Genomic DNA, 11,678 nt, shown 5'->3' on the forward strand with positions numbered 1-11,678 from the left:
TCATGAAACGATAAATAATATATAGTGCTGTTATGTTGCATCTTAGCTCGGTGTTATAATAAATTACGAGAATTGTGATAACGAAAGACGAATGTTCTACATGTTTTTCCTATCTATCTATATTCCTATCTATACTATCATTATTAGTGAACTTCCGCATTGAGTTAGCGTTTGCGTGTGCATCTCCCTTTCTTAATCAACGTTGCACGTAGTCGCTGTCCTGTTCTTTGTGCTTTATCTTAAAAAACTTCTTTGTGCTTTGCTTTGGTCAGTTTTTCCGTACTGCGTGCATCGCAATTACTTCTGCAACACGGATTTGTAGTTTATGAAAGTACCCAACCGTATGTTATTTTACGTATGCGTGCTACGTAATACTGTTTTTCAAGTTTACCTTTAATTTATCTTTCATATATGTATATATACGCTTCCTACTTGCACTGCGTAAACACTTCGACACCTCAAGTCGAAATTTTAAACCTATTTGATGGCTAAAAAGTTACATTAAGCTGCAGTTGTTATGATGGAAATTTTACGAATAGTTGGAACTATCTGCCGTCATCCTAACTATGCCGCTTCATAAGCTTGTTCTGGGTTCTGGATTGATGATTCATGGGAAAAACAACATGAAAATAGAACTAAACAAGCTATAATTTTATCGATGCTTTTTCGAAAAGTGATCGCTATAGAGGTTATATCTAGCGCTTATCTTCAGTTTCAAATTTATTTTAATTGTTCGTTTTTTCTCGTCAGTTTGGAGCTCCCGTGTTAATTTTTGCCGTTATTTTTCAATTTTGAAAACGAATATAGCCAGTGCTAGGCTGTTTAGTGTACGATCGATAACGTTAATGACTTTCTTTCTTTTGACGCGTATATCTTATGATGAGTGAAGCTTTCAACTAACTTTTATCACAATCCTAGCCCATGTAAGGAGCCTTCCTGGTTAGGCCACAATCGAACGATTTTGCTGTTGCTCTGTTACTTCCCTCATCTGTTGTCAACAACTATTCTTGAACTGACGGTGGATCCAAGCTTATCAAGCCAACAACTATCTTACATATTCGGGAACACAGTTCTTCACTGATGACTCGGTTGCTGACTTACAATGCGCGCATGTTTCACGTGCTTTACTAACTAAATTGTTGGCAATGGCGATGACTGTCGGCCCAGATGCATTTAATAACGTTACAATCTTACATCGCATCGTTTTTGCCAGGGATTCTTGCATTAGTCCCGCTCAGATCCCTCGAAGTAAGTTTCCTAGAAAATGCGATTCCATCTTTGTTACGAGTGCGGATTTGCCGGTTCGTTGAGTCTTGTCGACATCTGCCTTTATCCAGATTGCTAACGACTTAACCACTGCTTCATTATATATACATATTATGTGCGGTGCAGCATCCTAGCGATAGAGGGACGGTCATTTAACGACGGCGATATTTTCCTTCCGTCTTTTCCTCCTTTTCGTTAAAATTTTTGATTGCACTGTTTGAATGGCCACGTTAACATAATCTATGTACCAGGTTGCCCTGTAAACCACATTCAAAATACCTCAAATGCTCGCAGTCTTGTACTAGAGAAAACATAAATCTTTTGTATAAAACTCAAATATAAATGTTTTATATTAATTTTATAAATGAACAAACATCTGCAAAACGAATTTGCTCAACAGGTAAACTAGTTACGGAGAAAAACCAGAGTTCACAGATAAGTGCAGTATTATGTTTTTGCAGTGCTGTTCGTAACGCTGTTCAGTGACAATTGCTCCAGAAAAATCTTTTTGTATTGCTAAGTGTACGCTGTTCAGAGCTTTCTAAGCAGCTATGAAGCAGTGTGAGTACAGACTTACGCAGTATGAGTAATAAACGCATTACATATTTTTATTATGTTGCACAGTTGCAGTCAACAGCTTCCAATGGCTTTTAAGTTAATTGAAAAGAGGTGAAAAACACCAATGGCAATGATTTGTTTGGAATTTCCGCAAGTTCAATTTGTCTATTGAGTTATTTGTGATGAACTATCTAAAAACCAACACCACTTGACGATTTCCATGTTATCGAAACGAAAATAATTTGCTACAGTTTCTCTCGACGGCCTACTTCGGCTCTGGGTGTAACACAAAGCCTTCAATTTGTCCACACCAGCCGCATCTTTACATGCTGAGGAAGTAAGGGTTTCGCATAGTGGAATACGGATCCTGAGTGCATAAGTCATGCAGAAAAGTTTGAGTCGAGCAGAATGTGCAGATGTTCAGTCATCATCTACTGAATGAAACTTAAATGGCTAAGAATACAACCGTCTAACGAACAATAAGCGTTCTAGAGTTCCTTTAAAGGTCTTGACACTCACATATCCGTCTCATGTACGTTGGCCTACAATCGCGCTAAGAGTATTCACATCTACCTTACCCCCAGTCTACGCTTTACGTTGTTCCAACCGTCAGATAGTTCGAGCTAAACAGTATGGTCAGTTGAGGATGCAACAATGCGGTGAAATTGATTCAGGGAAACCACTTAACATACAAGCGCAAGTTCTATAAAGCTTCAAGCTCCTAAACTACTTGTCCTAATATGTAGGCTGGCCCTCTTCTATATTACGCCTTGCAACTTTATATTCAGAATTTCGCCTAGTAGGTCTCATAACAGTTAAATCTGAAACCCCTAGATCTTCAACATATTGCTAGTTCATTGACTAAATGCAGAGGAGCGAACCCAACCAATAGCTCCACAGGCGGAAATTGGCCTGTATGTGCATGGCACTAAGACAGGAATCACATGGGCAGCTTTTGATGAGTAACAAAGACGCTACAATCTAGGAGAACACCACAAGGACAATACATCCCATCAATAAGGTCCTATTGCGAACACCAACCCAGACATGTCTTAAAATGGGTTTGGTAGAGTACTGCAGCCCTCAACATTGTGCTTAGAATTCTCTAAGGTGCTGTTGACCTGCAAAGAGGCATCTTAGCTGAACATTTTAGGAATTGAAGAAAGTATCTTTTTATGACAAAAGTGACAGCTTATATAATGATGGTTTTGCATGTCGACATATAGGCCAAGCACTGTCAGTGACAGTCCTGTGGAAATATACTAGTAGGAACATTTTTTTGGACATTAAGCTCCGGGTCTTCTGCAGAGAATCGAAGATGGTACTGTAAACGGCACCATATAATTAACAAAATAAGCTTCTAATCATGGTAATAAGTAGGAAAATCCCTTCCTTGAAATATTACCAATATCATAATCCAAGAGGAAAGTGACCCATAGCATACACACAGCTGGTGATTAAAGACTAACTTGGCTAACTAGCTTAGTAAGTTTTTAGATTGGATCCCAATAAAGCATACGTAATGTAAATCTTTTGATAAATCCGTATTTTTAATGAGCTGCCACTAACTAGCGTGCGTGAATTTTTTACTCGAAGCCCAGTATTTGTAAACCCGTCATCAAATCCAAGATAAACGTGTGTAGTTACTGTTGTGATTCTGCACTCAAATAACGATATCAATAGTGTGCAATATTAAAGAAAAACACATATACATTAGCCAAAATAATGATGTAATACAAGTGATTTGTAATATTACAGTCATTTTTCATTTAGTTTCATTAGTTCCATCAAAAATTATCAACGCTGTCATCGGCGATTCAATGCACAGCGTAAGAAATTACATTGCTAACGCCCGCATAATGGCTTTCGTTTAAGTTAGTATAGTTCACCCTAAGAAAAGACAAATCAGGTCAACAGGATAGGCTCGCGTATAGAATTTGTGAGTGCTACGTTTGATACTCGTATTAGTCATTACCTTAGATAGCTAACTACAAAGCAAACTGACGACACTCAGAGTAGAGTTTAAATAATCATTTATAACCTTAAGATGCATAAAGAGGCACGTTATCACAGCAATGGTGATTGTCATATATATATCATCCATGACAACATCGAAAGCACAAAACACGTTCTCAGCAGGGAGTAACTTGTTTCATAGGCAATAGTTAGCTAACAACAGAGATCTCAGCACTGAGATCGGCACAGGTTTGAGGCGACCGCATTTTATGTCCTCTTATTTGTTGCTATTTGCTAAGGGTATTTGGTATTATTAAAAGTAAAGACCGGAATACTTTTTGATGTGCAAAATCAACATTCAAGTTTAAATTACAAAAAAAAACGCAGTTAACATAAAGAAATAAAAATATAGTACCAGAAAACCTTAGAATATAAGAACAAATATTTATTATTATTATTTACGATTTACTTAAGTATACTTAAGCACAATACGACACAGTAAAAAGACGTGAGTGCTTTAGTCTTTAAGTACCAGGAGGGACTAACTTATAGTTGCAAATTATATAATTACAAGCCGATTATAAATGTGAAGTGAATATAATTTGGAAGAACATGTGTGGATAAAGCAAGAGTTGCTAGGCCTGATGTGACAGAATATGTTTAGATGCGAATTATATCTAGCAATACCCATGGGACCAAAAAGCTTTAGTCAAGCTTAAGTGGTAAGAGCCTCCTGAGATAGCGAGGCGCAAACTAAGAAAAGCTGCATTAAACTCACCTTTTAGGTAGAAGCCACACAACTCCAACACGTGCACAAAGCTTACGTTTCCAAACCAATGTACCAGTCTGCGTAGCCTGAAACGTAAGTATACCCACTAAATAAATTGAAGAAGATCCAACGGGGGCACAGAGCTATCTGTTCCAAATAGAAGCAGCGGTTGGCGACAGATATGGTGTCTTGGCAGAATATCCTCGTTACGTTTGACGTAATGTTGTTATGTCCAACTTGCTGAGCTGCATGGTCGGTTCACTGGGGCTATACCCGTCATGAAACATCATATAGATTGGTTAACCTTTATTTGGTTGTAGTAGCTTGTTGCAAATGCTGTTCAGAGTGGGCGCAACAGTTTTTAAGCCCTAGTAATAAAAAGAGTCTTTTGTGTGACAGAAGTCTTTAGGATAATGTGAAAGGCCACATCGATTGCGGACAATTTTGCATTAGCCCTTGTACAGAATCCGGGAGTTCTACAGAAACATATCAATTCCTATATACTACACCACCGCTTAACCCAATATAGTCTCATCTCCAGCGTCAAGCACTTTAACCCTCTGTGAAAAGCGTCCAGAGCAACGGGGATAATTTTACCCGTATAATCACTAAGAAGAGTTCGCACTAGTTTAAGGAGGATAATCGAGGAATTCGCACGAGGATAATCGAAGATTGTAGTACCCAGATATGAATGTTTAGCATCAATATGGGGAAAAGAGATTTTATCAATTCCTAAACGAAATGATTCTTAAAGTCCTGTGTGTTTGTTGGGCATTCCTGTGAAGATGATTGGGTCTATTATTTATAAGTTGCTACACGACTTAACAGAAGAAGCTTTTATCAAATAGAGAAACAAACAAATAAACAAAGGAGAAATCGGAGCATCTTTATTACGATTAATGGACTACTGGAATGCACTACGAGAAGCAAAGGATTCATGCAGCGACGTGAGGTATCTTTACTCCATTACTCTACTGGAGGTTGAAAATGCATTTAACAGCCTGACCTGTGGGATTGTCCTACAGTGCTTTATTAAACAAATTATGTTCCACTATCTGATTTGTCTCATACTCGGTTACCTCGGGGACCGATCGATTACCGATCACGATTCGGTATTGCTAATAACTACTGGAGTCCTTAGGAATTGATTTTTGTGAAACCTAATATATGATGAGTCCTGTTTTTAAAAAGTATGTTTTTTGTTCAAAAAAAAACGCAAATTAATTTGCAGTTATTACACGATGTCGCACATTAGAGGAGTTCAAGAATTGGGAAATGCAAACATTCTCTGAAATCATCAGTTAGATGGATGAATGTGACTTAAAACCTGCACAAGCTAAATTAGAGGCGGTCCTGTTAATTGATAAGAAGCAATGCCCAAATAATACTATAGAGGTTACGGGAGAAAGTACAAAAATTGTCTAGATCCATATATGGTGCACTGTAGTGTGTTACATAACGAGAAATATCGACGCCGTAGATTGGCGTTGACGGCATATCAAATATTTATGCAGCGTCTTTAGGTCGGGAAGATAATTTTATAAGCTAATGGCCACGTAACGTATAATTTGAACAGATCGCCTGCAACAGACCCTCGCAACTTCAAGAAAATATGTGAATAAAAATCTGTCTCCGAAAAAGAAAATTAAAATAGAAATGAAGTTTAGGAAGGAAAAAAGGTTCGCAAAAAATGATTTCGATTGCGTAGATTGTGCTTAATTGAAAACGACCAGTAAGTTTGTGTATTTAGGCCTGAAAGAAACCATAACAGGGAAATCTTTCGCAGACCATACCAAGAAAAGGTACTGGGAGGAGACGATCCACAATTAAAACGCGTCCAAAACTATCATTGACACGTGAACTATTTGATCGGAATATCGCGCCGACCGCCGCTTACGTATCACTCGGAAAATACTAACTCTACGAGATTTAAAAACACTATACACAAAAGCCAACGTTTCCAAAATTATTGTCGAACCTGCATGCAGCCATTTAGCGTATATGTGGGCAAAAACTTCAGCGTTCGTCGGGGAGCTTTAGAACCTATTCTGCCTTCCAAACACTATTGCAAGTAAAGAGTGGAATATGGCAGAAGTTAACCCGTCATTTATTCTCACGTAAAGACTAACAGGAAGTGGAAACATTCCACTAAATATAACCGGTATGTGAACCTCAGAGGTATCACGAGCCAGGTGAGGCCTCCAAACCACATATTTTTTATTCTCAGTGCGAGAACCTTTGCACCCATGTATTCAGCCGAATCAAGCTGTTCAGCCAATTCACAGACGCAAATGTAAAAACGTTACTATTAGCAAAGATATGAAAAGACGAAATTCAACAACACTGAGGGCTAAATAATGTGACATCACCACACACTAGTCACTATAAAGTAAAATTTTCAACAATGAAAACAAGCGCAGGCATTTTTTGCCAGAAGCTTGGATATCAGAGTTAGTGTACAGAAAGCCAGTCTAACTCTTGAACCTATATCTAAATTAAAATCTAAGGCAGATCAGAGCACATCTATAGGTACATAATGGAGGCACTCCGCAGCGAAGGAAGTTAGCGCGCGTAACGAAGCTATGCAAGCTCATCAAAGATATTAATTCTTTTGATTCTTGACGGGTAACATTTACGGCTTTTGGCTTATCCAAAAAGGCTAACTACATATAAACCTACCACTTGAGCGATCTCCTTAGATTGATTACGTAAAGGAGTACACTATGCTTAAAAGAGAACAGGAAAAAAACAAAGATTGCGCGGTATGCTACCATCGAAATGAACATATATTATTTAAAAAATAGTGCCTTATCTATTCACTGTTAACTAATCGATTAACGGTGCTCGCCTCGCAGCTATCACAACAACACGTGTGTTTGGTGTGTAGATAATATCTCAACCCGATTTGAACGGCTTAATACTGTGGAGCTTGTCATTTTTTTCGGTACTTCGCTAAATTTGACGTACTATGTGAAGTAATTTGATTTTATCCAAATTATTATGTTGTTTTTTGGTGTGGATTTTCTGTTTAAAAAAAAACTTTTCAAATCGATAACATCCAAAAAGCCTTCTATCCATATTCCATAATGAATATGGGCAGTACTTGTTCTACTATACCCAAAACTATAACGCGAAATGATACTGTAAATAGAACTTTTGTCTGGCGGATGCCATGATTGGCGTAGCACTATTAAAAGGCAATTCAACTTTTCTATTGTCAAATATATATTTTGTACATAATTACATTCGCTCATGTGGATTTACAAACAGTTATACAAGTTATCATTTAATAGAAGAAATATGCTTTTGAGTGCTAAATCAATATCTACTTAAAAATAGCGTTGAGTGAAGCTGTGCTACCTGAAAAAAATCACTCGTTTCGACTACTATCCAGTTTCCTAAAATGAGCAATCGAAAAATAACAATTTGGAAATTAAAGCAAAATGTAAATGAAAACATGGAAATTAAAGACACCAATATTCTCATTTTTCATCCTGCAGGGTAGAATATATAAGGCAGACCGAGAGTTCTGTTGAACGTTAATAATTTTATATGAGGGAGATAGAGCGACTTTAGTGTTCGTATATTTTTATCATAATTTTCAATTGACAATTACTTTAATATTTTATGACGTTTTTAATGATATTTTTCATAAAATACTTATATGACTTATATGACATGCCCCCTAAATAATACACATTAACTCTTGGCCGTTATGAAAAAATCTACTTTTTATAAATGTAAGTAAATACAATTGCAAAATGTACGTTTTTTTATACTTGATTGCTAATTATCAGAATGTAATTGGTTTCAGCTCGTACCTAAAGGAGTGAGGTCTAGGCTTCCCACATTACCTTGTCAGTAGCTACTTTTAGCTAGGCATTTATTTAAACACTGCCTTCATATGCATTCGAGGTTTAACTACACACGAAATTATCGACGGGCCAGTTATTACTTGAGCTCCTTTCCCTATATATGAAACGTTTAGGAGGAACATAAATATCGGAATCGGATCTACTCTGATTTAAACAGTATTGTCTAAGATGGGTACTGCTGTCCCATCAATACAAAACGATAATAGTACATTGATGAACACCAATAACTGAAGGCCGTATTGCCTCTCCATTATGATACTGCAATCCTATTTTTTTCGCTTTGCTTTTACTTAAAATGTGTATTTACTTTATTTTTGGTATTGCTCGCTCAGTTTTTTTACCCTAAAAACAACAACCTAAATTTGTTAGCTGTATAATTATCTCCTGCACGGCTAGTGTTTCATTTGTTCGCAAAAGCTCTAGTTATATACACTACTGTTGCACTTACCTTATCTAATACAAACATCTTACTATTAAAAATTCTTCTATATGTTATTATAGCGTAAAGAGAAATATTTATATTATTATTATTAGTTGGCGTTTGTTACAATGTTTAGGTGTCATATTCTCCGATGCCGGACCCATTTTCGTTCAGAAATTGTTTTTGCTCTTTCGAGAAGAGAGACTACATTTGCTTTTTCAAAGATCTGGTAACGAATCAAAGTGGAAACAATTACTCATTTTGTTTTAAAGTTATTCGGGAACAAAATATACATGTGATTCGTCTGAACCTCGCACAGAAGATTTCCGTCGGAAAAATCCAGCAACTTCACTGTCACCAAATTTCGAACAAATATAAGGTTGTAAAATTCTAAAAGAACAAGGTTAACCACTTTCAAAATCTACGCTCCGCTATTAGAAAGGGCTGTTTGTTTTATATAACCCCTGTTTCATATGGGCCGATCCATGAATGTACGCACCGGATATCGCCCTCAGAGGCAAAGAATTGATTTAGTTAATGCATCACATAAGAGCTGAAATATTAGATCAATAAGTAGGAAATGAGACAAACATTGATGGCGATCACAAAAAAAGCGCTATTTTTATATCGGTGCCATATTTCGAAATATTTTTTTCGAGCTGCGCATTGAATTCTGAAATCGTTCACTCGGATATTGTTCAGCGAACAAGTTGCAGCGCGGTTATCAGCAAATTCAAACGGTTTACAGCTTTTTGAGTCTTGGTTTGTACGGCTGAAGCACCGCCCACTTAATTATTGAACGCTCGCCTTATTACAGCAAGGATAACGGCCGCTAAGATGTGGGAGTCCTCGTTGGAGGCTCTTTGTCATCAATTATACTTACCAGACATTACTTCCACGCGTTACCATACTTTTCAAAATCCCTGCATAGAAGTAATTAAAAAAAATATTACGAAATTAAATGAATAAAAATGAAAAGCAAAAAAAAAGAAAAAGTGGGAAAAAAATATATATTTCAAACTTCTATAAACGCTCGTAACTTAGACTTCCATGGCGGCAGGAAAAATACTATCTAAAACGGCAGACTGTAGAACGTCATGTTAATTTCATAATATTTCGATTGCAAGTAAAATAAGTATGCTTGCGAGAATTTCGATAGGTTACAATCCACTATATCGCATGAATCACTGACAGTCATGCTGGTTCAATTTAACCAGTGTCTGCTGCAGTTACATTATGCATTTGAAACCTAAATCACTCATTTGTTTTTTAAATTTCGCTTAATCCATAAGCAACTTTTTAATAGTAAGTGTACGTCGAGCAATATTTATAAGTGTGAACTCGTTAAGGTGTTGCTCAAACATGCTAGATCCCAATGGAATTTTGTGTTGATATGGAGTCCAAAGCCTGAAGAATGAATAGCTCGAATTAACTAAAAAGTGCAAAAAGAGCGGACAAGATCTTAAAAAAAGCTCATTGCTAAAGCTCGTATGGACGACTTTACCGGCAACTGATATTTCTTGTCTGGTCTAAAATAGTCGTTAATGTCTGAACCAAAAATCCAGGTGTTTTTTAATCCATTTGATGCATTTTTGAGTTCTTTGAGCTTAAAACCTATCGGAAATCTCTCAGTTTACTTCAATTTCGGACGGGAAAGTAAGTTTCTATTCATGTTGACACTTCTTAAACTGCTAACAGATTATATAATAGCTGGCGAACATAACTGCGAACATAACACGCTGTTTTTCGCCCGGACGTATTTGTTGTTTTGCTCAGAAAGGAACTGGTTTTTGAAAGTGAATTGGACTTCGGCCACACGGGATGGTACACCAAACGGAGTCAAATGCGTAGCATAAGCAGATAATCTGGCGCTGATAGTGACGACAGGAAAGAAATAGAGGCTAAGGGACAAGATAAACATGATCATTATTTGAGTAGAGGAATATCATTTCAGAATAACAACAAAGAAAGGTGAGGCCATCTTCCTGACAAAAGAGGGAAAGGTCAATTTTAAGCTCGGCAAACCACCCATCAAGGTTAATCCTGTAGCCAAATGTCTGGGAGCAATTCTGAATGCAAAACAAACAACGGATACGGTCTACGTTCAATACGCACTCTATAAGGCAGTAGGATGCGCAGCGAACTTCGCACGATTTATGTTCAGAGTTGGGGCTAACCGAGTGTATTAAACAACTGCTGGCCTCAATAGCCGAATCAGTTGCTCTTCTGAGCAGATTTGAGTAAGCTTCTATCTGCTCAACAGGTAGTACCAATTAGGATGGCTAAAACCTATAGAACAATACGTACGAATTCAATTCGCGCCCTGGTTAGGATGATTCCCTGGGTTTTACGGCAGGTTTGAGGTTTAAGCGATATCTAGACAGAGGTAAAAAACCTGCTGACAACCTCGCAACAATGAGATTACACGACGTGCTTATTGAACCCGTAGCTTCATACTTGACATAACATAGGTGGAGTAGCTAAGATGCTTACCACCCATAAGCAACTTCAAACGTTCATAAAAAATATCATATGGTTCCTGTGCGGTTTAGGTTTGCCGGACAATCCGGAGCACACGATCCTTGGAGGCGGAACTTCCTAAGACATGTGGCGCGAAACAAGGCGACAATCAACGAAATTGCATGACGCGTAGATGGTTATGGTGGCTTTCCTGCAAAGCATAAGGCTAGAAAAGACCCGAAGATGAAGATTTGATAATGAAGAACGCCAAAGGGTTCTAAGGGAGCACAAGCATCATAAGAGCCGAGTGACACTGTCCTCATGGACCCGAACTAATACTTAACATTCAAGCGGGGGTACACAGTGGGGATAT

Source organism: Varroa destructor, unplaced genomic scaffold (genome assembly GCF_002443255.2).
Source record: "Varroa destructor unplaced genomic scaffold, Vdes_3.0 BEIS01000002.1, whole genome shotgun sequence".
In the NCBI taxonomy this organism is placed as follows: domain Eukaryota; kingdom Metazoa; phylum Arthropoda; class Arachnida; order Mesostigmata; family Varroidae; genus Varroa; species Varroa destructor.